Source organism: Etheostoma cragini, chromosome 14, assembly GCF_013103735.1.
Source record: "Etheostoma cragini isolate CJK2018 chromosome 14, CSU_Ecrag_1.0, whole genome shotgun sequence".
NCBI classification, from domain to species: domain Eukaryota; kingdom Metazoa; phylum Chordata; class Actinopteri; order Perciformes; family Percidae; genus Etheostoma; species Etheostoma cragini.
Window position 1 is genome coordinate 2,625,750 of NC_048420.1, and position 13,993 is coordinate 2,639,742.

The 13,993-nt window shown below is 40.7% G+C and overlaps 1 long non-coding RNA gene across 1 annotated transcript in view; it reads left to right on the forward strand.

Moving 5' to 3' along the window:
• The window catches only part of LOC117957038, a 99,035-nt gene extending 88,195 nt beyond the window's left edge, over positions 1–10,840 (forward strand). The window contains exon 4 of the long non-coding RNA XR_004659428.1: positions 10,679–10,840. This is a non-coding gene — a long non-coding RNA (uncharacterized LOC117957038). The remainder of the gene's footprint in view (positions 1–10,678) is intronic.
• Positions 10,841–13,993: the final 3,153 nt, after the last annotated feature.

Genomic DNA, 13,993 nt, shown 5'->3' on the forward strand with positions numbered 1-13,993 from the left:
ATTGACATAACCTGTGTTGCATAACTGAGGTCAAATTTTAAAAGAGGCACATTATCCCCTAAGACACAAACACACACACGCACACGCACACACACACACACACACCTGTTATCTTTCCCTGCAGCGCTAGCGATAATAATCATAATCAGCATCGTCCGCTGAGTAGCTTGTAAAGCCTTTTTTTTCTCCTCTGATTTACACTTTTGCGACAGTGTTTCTCTCGATGTACCATTGTTTCTGGAGAGTCCCCTAATATCTGCTCAACTGTCAGCTGGTTATAGATTTAACACAGCTCACTGGGACAGTGACAGGAGGCCAATAACAGGTTTCTAGGCTTGTAAAGCCTCCATCTGCAGAAGAAACACAGAGCAAATAAACCCAGAGGAGCCGACACACACGCACAACCCTATTAGAGCTGCTGTAATGACACTGTGGAGTGTGTTCACACACACCAAGGTGTGTTAAAGTTTTATAGTGTAAGGTCAGTGATGAGGTGGGCTCAGATATGATGGGATGAGGCCTAATAGGGTGTTTCATAGATGGTGTGGGTGTATCTGTGTGTGTGTGTGTGTGTGTGTGTGTGTGTGTGTGTGTGTGTGTGTGTGTGTACCTTCAGCAGTGTAGTAACATTTTGCTGTCAAGCTTATGCGCATGAGCATGGCAACAAAATATCAGATCTCTGCAGTTCACTTTAATGTTAAACTTCATGGATGTGGGCCGACCTCATGCATTACACCCTCTCCTTCTGAATATTACGAGATACGACAAACACACACACACTCACACACACACACACACACACACACACACGCTACCTACCTCCTGACCCTGCCTGATATGAAGGTTTACCAGCCGTCTCTCTCTGGTGGAACCCACCTACCTTGAAACCTGAATTCCTGCTGCGCGTTCCGCTTGATCAGCTTGTGCCTTTTTTTTTTTTTTTTTTTTACTAGACATCCTTTGAGTCCTATAAAACCCTAAACAACTATCCCTTTTTTTTCCACTGCTCACCAGGACAGTGGATGGAGAAGAAAGTGTGTATTGTGGAAGCCGGTAGCTTTCTTTATGAAAAACACCAGTACCCACAAATCCACAGAAGATAGAAAAATCATGTCAATTGGAGCCTTTTGCCTCTTTTTGGTAAGCTTGGTGCCCAAAAGAAAAGCCCAGAAAAATAGCTGCTTTAAAACATTATGAAAGATAGATACATCAACACAGACCTTTTCAAGAAGGTGGTCGAAGGAATGAAAGACCTAGGCTGTGTTCACATGGTCCAACAAGTCCGCCACAGGTGGAAAATCTTGAAAAAATCAAATGTTGACGATGCATAGATGAAAAATTGAACTAATGGCTTCAGCTGGGATCAGAGTATGCATTCATTTCCATTAGCCATGTAAACAGCTGAGTAGGAACATTGTCTTTTTTAGAATAAGCGCAAAAACCAGAAGCGTTAAAAAATGTGTGAGCAATGTTTCCCAAAGAGAGATGGACAGACAAAAAAGACCTTGTGAAGATAACTGGAATACAGGTCATTCATTATTTGCAATACTTTTGTTTTTTGTATACATTGCTGTACAGTGCACATGTGTGTGTGTGTGCACGTATGTGTGTGTTAAAAGCAGGCCTGAAGAGAATAAAATTCTAGCCAGTGAGCTCCATCCCAGAGCTAAATTACACAAGCCAGCCATGATTTCATGCCCCACTACATTACTTCTCCTTTTCCTCTGCTCTCTGCACTCTCTTCCCTCCTCTCCCTATCTCATTTAACTCGGCTTTACCCCCGCGTGGATCTTATCTGGTTAAAGAGCAAAAAGAGGTGAACCACACAGCCATGCGCCATGAATATTTCATCTATGTTTGGATTACCATTTTCTCCAAAGATTCATTGTTCAATATATAATACATGCAGCACCGCACCTCAGCACCTAGATCATAACCCCTGCCCTTCTAATCACAGACAAAGCATGCCCTCACCTAGCCAGCCATGCCAGCAGTGTGTGTGTGTGTGTGTGTGTGTGTGTTTATGTGTGTATCAATACGTGTGTGAGTCAGAAAAGCAGTTTTTGTGTAGGTGGATGCCTGTGTACAGTATGTACATGAACAGACATTTTAGTTTTTTTATTTCGTGCACATTTGAGTGTTTGTGTGTGTCTGTGTGTGTGTGTGTGTGTGTGTGTGTGTGTGTGGGGAGCTAGGGGTTAGAGCAGGGCTAAGACTGGCTCATCTATCACACACACACTCCTCTACCCTCAGGCTGGATTAGATGATGAGGTGGGAGAGTGACTGAGATTGGAAAGGAAAATAAAAAATGTGTTGGTAGGAGGGAGAAAAAGAGAGCAAGTAACAGATTAAGAGTGAAATGCAAGTCTTTTGGCTGCTGGTATGGCTCCAAGTTTAAGTTGCAGCTAGAATATTCTTTTAAATTATCTACCTCCTTTTGGATATACAGTAGTGTGTGCGATTTGGCCGCCAACACCACCACCATTTGGCTGGTCCGAGGGCTCGCTTCTCCTTTCATCTCCTCCCGTCTTTATATCGCTAAATGAGCACTAAATAGAGAAGCAGGCAAGTCTGTATAGATTTGAATGGCTCAATCGGTGGGTGTTTGATGGAGAAAATGGGTGCATGAGCGATTCTGACCTAAACCGCCCGTATCTCTTCATAGCCATAGAAATAGGCTCTTTTAAATGTATAGTTTCTCCGAAATTACCATACAAGTAATTCGAAACAGTGAGGCTCAGGCAGGCATTGAATACATCAAGAGTGTTTGACCGGAGTGTATCTGAGAAATCTCAACGCATTTACCTTTAGTGTGTGTGTGTGTGTGTGTGTGTGTGTGTGTGTGTGTGTGTGTGTGTGTGTGTGTGTGTGTGCATGCGTGCGTGCCCAAAACTGTTGTCATCATCTTGCTATCTTGCAGAAGCGTTAAAGCAGGCATCTGACAGATTTAAGCAAAAAGCTCATCAAAGAGAAAATTATTCCCATTTACTCCATATCCAGAAATAACCTGAGTTGTCTCGATGCTAAAGTCACACACTCTCACTAAAAGACATGCACACACACTCCATGCATAGTTGCAGTCATCAGTCGCACATATGGATTAAATGCAACCTGTCTCATGTTTTTCCTGTGACAGAAATAAACTGCAGCCTCAGAAACGACACTTTTTTACTTTTTTACTATCCTCAATTAGTCCAATTTATGTTATGATTCAAAGCAACAATGAGAAAAATGTAACACTTAAGAACTTTAGTTGCATTACTGCTCTCAGAACCCAATCATTTTACCTTTTCACTCATCAAATGCTGATGAAGGCTCCAAAAGTTGAAAGTTGGTGTCTTGTTTTGCTTTGAATTAGTCTCCCTTTTTGAACAGCTTCTTGTTAGTTTGTGATGGCGAAAAGCTCGCAGCATTTGTAATCGAACCCCTTGGGAGCGCCTGTCTTGATGTTGCTCTTCAAAATGTCATGTGCATCTCATTGTGTTTGAACTTCTTCTCTCTGTGAACATCATGAAGAATCTCGGGCCGGGTTGTTACTGCTGTTCAGTGTTCAGTATCCTCTTGGCGTTTGCGGATAAAATGCACTTCTTTTTAAAACTTGCGATTGGGCTGTTGTTCTGCAGTTGAAACTAAGTCATAAAGACAAGCAATCCACATGGGAAATATCCATTTAAAGCGGTAGAATGGTGATCCTCTAGTGGCCTTGAGTACAGCTTCAACTTTGTTGCAGTCATCTCAAATGTCAGCACAGCAAAATCAATCCAAAAAAATGGGTCATTTATGAAGGAAAATATATTTTATGGTGATTGCTCACACAGCAGAGAAATTATTATTCTTAACCACATCAAACAAAACTCATGTTTTGCACTGCTGGCAGTAGCACTAAAGCTACCATTAGATTCCCAGTGACAGATTGCAGAAGCCAGCACCTTAATCGGCTAAACCTGTTTCTTCTTCATCGTGCTCCTCTTCCTGTCAGACCTGAATGTTCCTGTGTTAGCTCTCCATTTCCATTTGGACAGACCCAGGCTGCAGGTGTTTGCTCTTTCTTTTACGTCCAAGCACAAGTGTCCTTGTTCTCCTTCTTCAATGTGTTTTTGGAGTGAAGGTCTCCCCACCTCTTCGGATTTCCTGTGTAGCCGGTGGGCAAACCAGACCTTTGGAGGGAGAGAAGAGGTGTCAAGGCTGGTTCACAACAACCTGTTCTCATTCCCAACTTGTCAAATACTGACGCTTGATCAGTGGCTCTCAGCGTCGAAAACTGACGCAACTATCCCCCCTAACACTTGTGTTAGGGGGGATCGTTGCGTCAGTATCCGATCCACGATCGTTGCGTCATGTTAAAATGTTTTGTCACTTTTTTCAACGTTTTATTTATTCATGGTCAACCAACCTAATGTAAGACATCATAACTACATTTTGAGTTACAAAAATAGCAGAAATTATGAATTAGATTGAATAATAGTTAAGATCAGAGGATGTTGTCTGAATCACAGATTAGTTAATTTCAAATTTTAGTCAGGATACGGTTTTAAATCCATTTAAATCACCCAAAACTCAATGGAAGTAATCACTAATTCGACCTGCAAAATCCATAAAACATTCAATGCATGCATCCATGCTATTTTTGAGCAATTTGATTGAAAGAAACACATATTTCTGATATAAAAAACGTTTTAAAAAATTGTCAAATTTGAGGGTTAAGCGTCTCTGAGGGACGTACTGGGAAAAGCAGCAGCTTGATCGCGGTGCTATAAGATGACTTAGTATTAGGATCGGCACCGGTAGGGAGTACTTTGACCAAAAATCCCTCCAACTGTGCTGTTCTTGTGCCGTATGTCAGTTAAAGGTACGTCCCGACCCATAGCGTTAAAAGATGACGCCCAAAGGGGCTAAACGGAGATATTTTGCATCAGTAACAAAACACCAAAGGCACCCGAGCAAGCTTTGCTTTTGACGTACTGGGAGTGCGAATGTATTGTTGGGAACCTGCTGGTTGTATCATTTGGATGTTGAACAAAAATATAGTTAGGAAAGGAAAAAATGGGACGGACGCGTAACGTGGCTTCCACGGAATTTAAAAACCGACCATAATAGCGGCTAGTTAAAAATACGATCTCGTATTTTACGAAAATAGTTCACCGGCCTCCGACATAATGTCGCACTGCTCTGGAGGGAACTACTAGAACTGTTGGGTCCTTGGAAATTATATGGACTAGTGTGGTCTGGACCTACTCTATCTGTAAATTGCCTCAAGATAACTCTTGTTATGAATTGATACTACAAAAAAAATGTAATTGGATTGAAATTGAATTGAACTATGACAAAACTGTGAGGCTTTTGGTATGGGTGCAAAGGCAGTAATAATTTAGCTAGCTTTGTAAAACCAAGTTAGATCTAATGTACTGATGGTATTTATGTTTTAATGGGCTTTACCGTAAGCCTCTTTTAAACAAGGTGCCGTATTGGAGGATTTATTCACAACTGATGACAGAAATCACTCTCTACTGCGCTCTCACATATATATATATATATATATATATATATATATATATATATATATATATATCTGTTTAGACACATGGAAGGATTAGCCCCTAATTAGAATCCTATATACAAACCTTCCTCCATAACACACTGTGTTTGACATGCTGAACAGTATGTGCTGCATTAGATTCATCGTAATGTAATCTTACCTCATAAAGTGATTTATGTCTCTGATAATAGTTGTAATACACATCTCCAATCATGCACAAACACACACACACACACACACACACACACACACACACACAGCTTCCCACACTCAATACTTCACAATGTCTGCCACGACCGGTTCGGCCTATCAATCAGAGTAAGCTGACAGCTATGGCTAATGCTCCCCTTTTATTTAACCGTGCTTCATAATTTACCATTAGATTACTGGTTTTAGATCATATACAGCATATGTTGTGCTGTTTGTATTGCTCTTTAATGGTGATGCTAATCTCTAAGCCACAGAAAACTGTCATTTTTTACAATTTGAGGAATTTATTAACACATACCATCTACTTTTTGCAGATTTGACATAAACCATGTCAAGATTACATGCTGATCCATTAAGATTTGCAATAAGGAATCTGATATACAAAATCTTTACAGATTGGACATGAAGCTAAATGTTACCTGGAAGCTAATTCCAATATTGAGTATCACTTACATGATGCTCAATACCAATGTAAGTGATTTGCATAGACATGTTAACAACTTTAACAATCACACTCCATAATTGGCAGACTGGGTATGCTTAGTTATTCAGCGATAATGAGAGTAGCTTTATCTCTCTCTCTCTCTCTCTCTCTCTCTCTCTCTCTTTCTCTTTGCCTCTCTCTCCAAAACACTTAGACACAGTCATATCGTGCAGAAGTTCAACAGAAACACGCATTCAAACTGTCAACTCTGCCCGTCGTGCCAACTGGACTTATGCCCCTCCTTCATTTAGAATTAAGTAAACATCAGTAGAATCGCCATCATCGTCTTCGTCAGCAGAATGTCTTACTGGAGGGAAAGCACCAGGCACAATAACTCCAGAGCCGTGAACTTTAATTGACCTCATTGCGAACTTGAATCTGTCTTCTTAACTGAGGCGATCCAGCCATGACAGCCCCGCACATCCATCATGGCCCTGGCGACCAAAAAAACTGTAACAGCACAGAGTCAGACTCGATAGAACAGAAAAAGTTTCAATGTAATAAGTGCTAGAGTGCAACTTTTTCCCTCTCTTTCAGGACATCAATCAAACCTGAACAACCTTGCTTTGACTTTCCTAATCATACACACCCAAAACATATACATTATGGAAATACGCTGTTCCTTGGCAATGCCCTCTGTTCAACGTTGCTTTGCATTTTGATACTTCTCTCCATTCTAGCAGGTATATTTCTTTGTTAAATCCCCTCTGTTCTGGCTGCTATATCCCTCCACATAGAAAGGTTAAACACACCTAAGCAGAGGCAGTGTGACTGATGCTGGGGCTGTTTCTAAATGTTAATGACACCCTCCGGGCACAACGCTGTATTCCGCAGTGTCCTACTGCAGAGTTATAGTGTGGCGGTTATGCTATACTGGCTCCATCTGTGCACGCACACATCAGACTGTATGTGCTAATGCAGACACACACACACACACACACACACACCAGGGACGGCCGACTGTACAGCTGGCACACAGCCAGGAGTCCTTCCACTGAGCGGTCAGGGAGAGAAATCAATCAAACATGACTTGTCCGGCCCCTGAATCCATTATGACAGGAAGAGTGGTGAGGCTTGAGTAAACAGGGATGACAAGGAGAGACAATTAGCAAGAATTGAGGCTGTTGTTAGATGCAAGCTTTGGGATTTGGTTTTCCTGCATGGCCCACATAGGCTTAGGTCCGTCAACAGGCTCGGCTCGCAGCTTTATTGCTGGTAATTCACTAGCCCTCTGTGTTTTATGCCCTCTCTCTTTACAGCCTAAGCCAGCCAAATCCATTTAAATAAACACCAGTGCTGCAGAATGATGGCTGAGGTGTTTAAAAGCACTGATGCAGGACTAGCACATACACTGCATCACAGATGGGGCCATTACGGCATTTCAGGCCAATATAGTGTACAAGTATTAGATCAGACACAGAAGAGCTCACTGAGAGAAACTGAGAGCCTCTTTGAATTTATATACCGTACGATAGCGGTGTACATGACTGCTTTTGTATAGCATGCATTGATTATACCTGCAAACATGGTATAACACACCCATCTATATGCAAGAGTTATTTGCTGAAAATCATTCTCCAACCTGGAAAATTAGTCCCAAGATTTGCAGTACTCGGATCAGGAGAGGAACTGATTTAGAAACAATGCGCGGAGAGCTCTCTGTGCAAGTAAGCGTCCATTACTCATATGTAAACTCATTACATTGGTCTAATAGGTCTGTCCTGTGACTCTGCCTGTGCCTGCCTATATGGAAAGAACATTAGTGCTGCCTATGTATGGAACACAGGAGTTCATTCATTCTTCTCTATGGTATGGATCAGACAGATAATTAACTGCAGAGACATGAAGTCATTGTTCAGTTAGAGATATGGGCCCACTCTAATAAGAGCTCACACTGTGGAGTGGCAAGGAGAGAAAGGGGCGAAATTACAGGGCAGGGTTGGCTAATGTCTGATGAATGACTCGCACTGTCTCTTTGCACTGTATTTCATATCCTATGGTCCATATACTGTAATACACATACTATAGTAAAAACATTAAAAGTGCTCAAACGTGCACATATACTTTGAGGTTTATGCATCGATGCAGAGGTCCAGTCTTCGAATCCGCCATGTGACAATTTCCTGCATGTCTTCCTCCTCACATATTCTCTTCACTTCCTATCAAATTAAAAGCCCCAAAAAACTAATCTTAGAAAAAAAGTGCTCAAGCATACAGTTCTTTAGGAGAAAGGGCCTCATGCAAGAATCAAAAGTACTGACAGATTTGCTCTGTGGAACATTTCTTTAAGTGATTTAAGAAAACCTGTGGCATTTGCAAGTGTGCTCTTTGCTACTTCACTTGGATGTGTGAGCTTTGCTGTGCAGCATGATGTACGTGAACAGTTTGACATTGCTGAAGGAGGCAAGTTTCTCACCTTAATCTCAGTCTAACACGTTAATGTACGAGCAGGACTTGTGACATGCCAAGTAGTTTGAAAGCCAATTGCATCCCTGTTTGCAACGTGCACAAGTGTGCAATGGAAACCTGCAACGTCCTTGAGATCTAAAAATCACTTTGAACGCAACTTCATTTTGTAACTTTTCAAAAAAATCATGTGTTACAGAATACAATTATAAATCATTTGGCGTCATACTTATAATGGAATACAAGCTGATCTTTTTTCAGTGACCTGCTGGAGCAGTGATTGACAGCCGAACTTAGCCCCGCCCACAACATTTGAGGTCGGGAAGTTCGGCCTGGACTTAATCCGTTGCTTGAACCAGAGCGGTTCGGACCAATCAAAATGTCAGGTTGGTCTTTATACAATGATGGACAGATGGTCAACAGTAATGTAATCAACCTTCTCATTAAAGAGCGCTTGGGTTGAATTTGTTGAACAAAGATGGCCGCCACAGGAGAACTGAGGTGTGTAGATTCCCCCATGGGGCATTCATTTAAAAAGAGGAACAGAGAACCGCGATCAAGGCATTTATGATTGGAAAGATGTTTTTGCAGTCTTTCCTAAAGGATTTGGCAAAGGTTCAACATACGTCACACACACTGTTGCTCTGATTGGTTGTAGGTCTATCCAACTGAGTGCAGAGGCATTTTCTTTCCTGTTTTGATTGAAACACGCCCCATAATCAGCCCATTGGAGCATCAGACTGGTATTCTGACTAGAATCTGAGTATGACGATGATCAGGCTAGCAATGAGTAGGAGCAAAACACACTAACATTACTGTAGTTTTTTAAGCTCTCTGAGTTGAATATTAAGAGGAAATTATATCACTGCCAAGAGCTTTTATCGTGACGGGAAGAAACGGTAGTGGAAAGAGGCGGTTAGTTGTTGCCTTTGGTTAGTGAATAAAGAGAAGAGTTCTAGGTACAGACATGGCAGTCAGTCGTTTTTTCAAGTCTAGGTGACTCGGTTACTACTCTTGATACTAGCTACTACTACATTATAGAGTCAGCATACAGCAGGACGACCCAGTTTCAACTTGAAACCTGCAAGTTTTTCCATTTTTGTGTCGTTTTACGATTTATTTTGAAGTTTAACGTAAGCATGTTTTGCATGCTAATGCGGCTAACATTAGCTTTGATTGTAGCCACACAGGCTGCAGAAATGTTAATACCCAGAGACTTAAAAACCTTTATATACACCAGTTAAGTAACAGCTAAAGAAATTTTTTCATGAAACTTTGTACCGCAAAGTTAGGTCAGCTGGCTTTGTACAAATGAAGACCCTGTCCCTGCTTAGTCCTCCTCTAGTCTCTGTACTAGCTGCTGTAGTATGATGTGTAACATTATATAATATAGATTTTCTTATTGGGCAATACTGACACACAGTAATACACATTTTATGACTAATTTTTCCCACTGAATGATGAAGCTTCTTCATCCTCTAAAGGCTGGAGGAACTAAAAGGGAAGAGCAATAATTCATATTTCCCTGCAACCTTGATAAATGGAATATTAGCTAACTAATGGACACATGGCAAGTCAGTTTACTGCGTCCTTTCAGATTTCATGCATCAGAGATGCAGGACATGTAGGCCACCTAGCAACATCATTGTTTGTAGCTGATTCAATAACTACACAGTTAAGATAGGTAGATAGATAGATAGATAGATAGATAGATAGATAGATAGATAGATAGATACTTTATTCATCTCGAAGGAAATTTTAGGCATTCCGTAGCAAGACAATCATGACACAAACACATACATCACACATACCTACATACATAAAATTCAAATGGAAAATCCCTCATGGAAATGCAATGACCCTGATGAGGTGAGATACTTTGGTAGACTTTGTACAATGGTGATAGTGAAAAAATTAAGTACACAGTGCAGGGGACTGAACGTGCAGTATTGTAGAACTAGCCTATAACTTCTGTCTATCTGTTATCACCTTGAAATGAAATGACAGTACAATCTAACACTAAATGTGCAATGTTTTTACAGGTCCTCTGAGTGACCTGGTTCTGGACTTAACAGACTCTCCTCACACTACTGAAAAGCATCAGAGGAGAAACAGCATCAGGAAATCCTCATGAAGATGCATCAGGATGACCCTTGACTTGAGAGTCTACATTAACAGCTGACACAACGTGACATAACACTATACAAACACGCTTTACTCTGAAGGACAGGTTGTGGACAGTTCACATTAAAGTTTTTAAAAATGTCTATTTCACTGATTATAAATAAAGCGATTTATTTATTTTTTTACATTTTATTTATGAAAGAGGGATGTAATCTTAAAATTTACAGATGACAGTTATCCTGTAGTTATCATGTAGGTAAGCGTAACAAGGTGCAATCTTACTCTGCTTTAGAATGCCACATTAGAATCCAACATTCCCTTTATTTATCATGTTATCTTGTAAGTGTAACAAAGGGGATCTCACTGGGGTGCAATCCCTATATTTATCATGTTAGTAAGTGTAACAATGGGGAATCTATTCATTGTGAGACATACTCATCTTGCTATATGTATTTCCTGGGATGAAAGGAGAATGTGCATACAACTGAAGCCCCTTGAGGAGCTGTCATTTTTGGTCTGGTGGAGAGAGGTCTTACAGCAATGTAACAACTTCAAATGTCTCAGATCACCCCTAAGCACAAGTGAGTGACCTCTGGGGGGGGGGCAAACTCTGGCCACGTTGGCAGGCAGAGCCACAACGGCATAAATGAGCCTTAAGGAATAATGTTTGCCGGTGAGGTGAACCTGAAAGTCGGAGTTCAGAGGCCGACTGTGTACGACTTACACTGTCCCTGGTCTTCTGAAAATGCACCCCCGTAGTTAATAAGTTATAAATGTATGATTGAATAACTGTAATTTGCTGATTTGTTAGAAATAGGGTAACTCTATGACAAATTCTAAATTCAGCCGCTTGTACCCTGGATCTCGTTCTTTCGGTCATCACTTCATGAACTTAGGTTTAATAAAATAAAAAGCTTTAATTTAACATGCTTATTTACGGAAGAGGATTAGGGCCACTGGTGAAAAATGTATGTGAGTTCTGACTTTATTCTCAGAATTCTGGCTTTATTCTCAGAATTCTAACTTTATTCTCAGAATTCTAACTTTTTTCTCAGAATTGTTAATTTTTTTTAAATTCTGAGATAAAAGTCAGAATTCTGACTTTTTTCTCGAAATTCTGAGATTAAAGTCTGAATTCTGACAATTTTAACCTGAGAATTTTGAGAAATAAAATCAGAATACTGAATTTAATCTCAAACTTTCGAGAACAAAGTCAGAATTCTGAGAAAAAGGTCAGAATTCTGACTTTATTCTCGAAATTTTGAGATTAAATTCAGAATTCAGACTTTTTTTAAAGTCAGAATTCTGAGAATAAAGTCAGAATTCTGACTTTACTCTAAGAATTCTCAAGAATTCTCTTCCGTACTTATTTAAGACAACATGACTCCAGAAAAAAAAGTATGTTAACTAAAGATTTTTAGTAATGACTACAAATGTATACTTGATTTGTCTACTACATCAAATCACCTTTCTGTGTAAATACAACTTCCAACTGTTAAGTCTCACCTTGAATAAAAACTTTTAGGGCGACGGGTTTCCACCCAAATTTCAAAAAAGTCAACTAATTCGGGATAACAGTGTAGGCATGCACATTAATTGGTCTTTACTTTGCGGTGTTATTAGGTTTGTTTTTATTTAAACATACCCTAATGTAACAGATTTTTCTGCTCCTGTATCAATTAGTTAACGCTTATTAGCTCAGAACTGCAGTCTTATATTCCTTTTTGTCTAAAAATATATCTATTGTGTATGCTCGGGGATGGAAGACATAAATTAAGTGATTGTGATTTTGATTCACAGTGAATTCAAAATAGATGATGTGAGTGTCTAACAAAAATTGAGAAAGTGAGGGAGAAAAACAGCAAGTAAATATAAGAAGGATATAATCATGCTCTGTCTTAAATGGACATTACAATCTTTTTAAAGAGCTGAGGTAGTTACCCTCATAAAGTGAAATTTATGTCCCCTGCTCGGGTGTTGTCTGGGGCTTCCACACAAGGCCTGCCTGTGCTTGGCACGACCCATAAAACCTAAGTTTCGAAATTTTTGAATAGACCTCTGTCCTGTTCTGGACCCGGGAGCCCGTGTCTGCGAGGCAGCGGAGGGAGGGCCCCAAATTACAAAACCTCCACAAGCAGTCCAGTAGGAAAACAACTGTGAAGTTTATCACATCATTCCAAGAACTGCAGGGAACCCTCGCAGTGCAAGGCCATAGAGGAGAGGCACCTAAGTATTTTTGGTATTTAAGTGTATTTAGTAAAGAAATGGCTGTGTGGAAGATCTAAAAATCCACAGCCATTGCATGTCTCAGAGTGCACCGCTGCTACATTCGATCTGTCCCTGTGGAATAGCATGCATGTGTGTGGGTCTCAGCGGAATAACTAATGCATTGTATACTTGTCTTTGTGGGTCTTTGTGCTAGAATATTTATCAATGGACACAAACTAAAAGCATGAAATAAGCAAAGATGTTCTGAAATGTTCTCATGTTGGTCACATTGATTCCCATCCTCTGCACATTGCTGGAGGCCAATACAGAACATGGAGAAAGGGCCTAACTGAAGATTATTCACAATAACATTGGCTCTTTGTGAGTCCTGATAAAGGTGAGTGACAGCCTCAGAACAACTTTGGACGAAATAGTTGGATCACAGCAATCTGATAGCCATCTCGATACTCGGTATCCTCTCTCCTCATATGTATGATTCATATGTAGATGCATGGGAGATTTCTTCAAAGCTCTCACATGTTTATGAGTCCATAACATCTGACGCATTCATGTTTACGCTCCCAAGCCACATTTGACATTTTCTGGATATGTTGAATCATTAATGGTGACCTCAATAGGCTTTTACATCTTTGGCCCACAGATCAATAAAGTGGTTAGGGGAGTAGGTCAGCGGCTCTCCAGAGGTGTCTGTCAGTGTGTGCATGTGTTTGTGTGTGTGTGTCTTTGAGTGTTCCTCCAAACAGTCACACCCAGCAAGCGACTGTAAAGCGTTGGTTGCTAATTGGCGGCCAAGCGTAGCTCTGTCTCCGGCGCAACGCTCCGGGGCACAGCTGTGGCTGGTTTTCCAAGTTCTTTCCAAGCAATCCCTACCTACGAGGCTGTGGGAGTTCCATCCATTATTGATCAGATCTAAGGATGAAAGCAGGAACGCTCAGGGGGGACTCAGCATCTTTGGCCCCACACAGGATAAAAAAACAACAAAAAACAGCCTTGACCGCCAACCA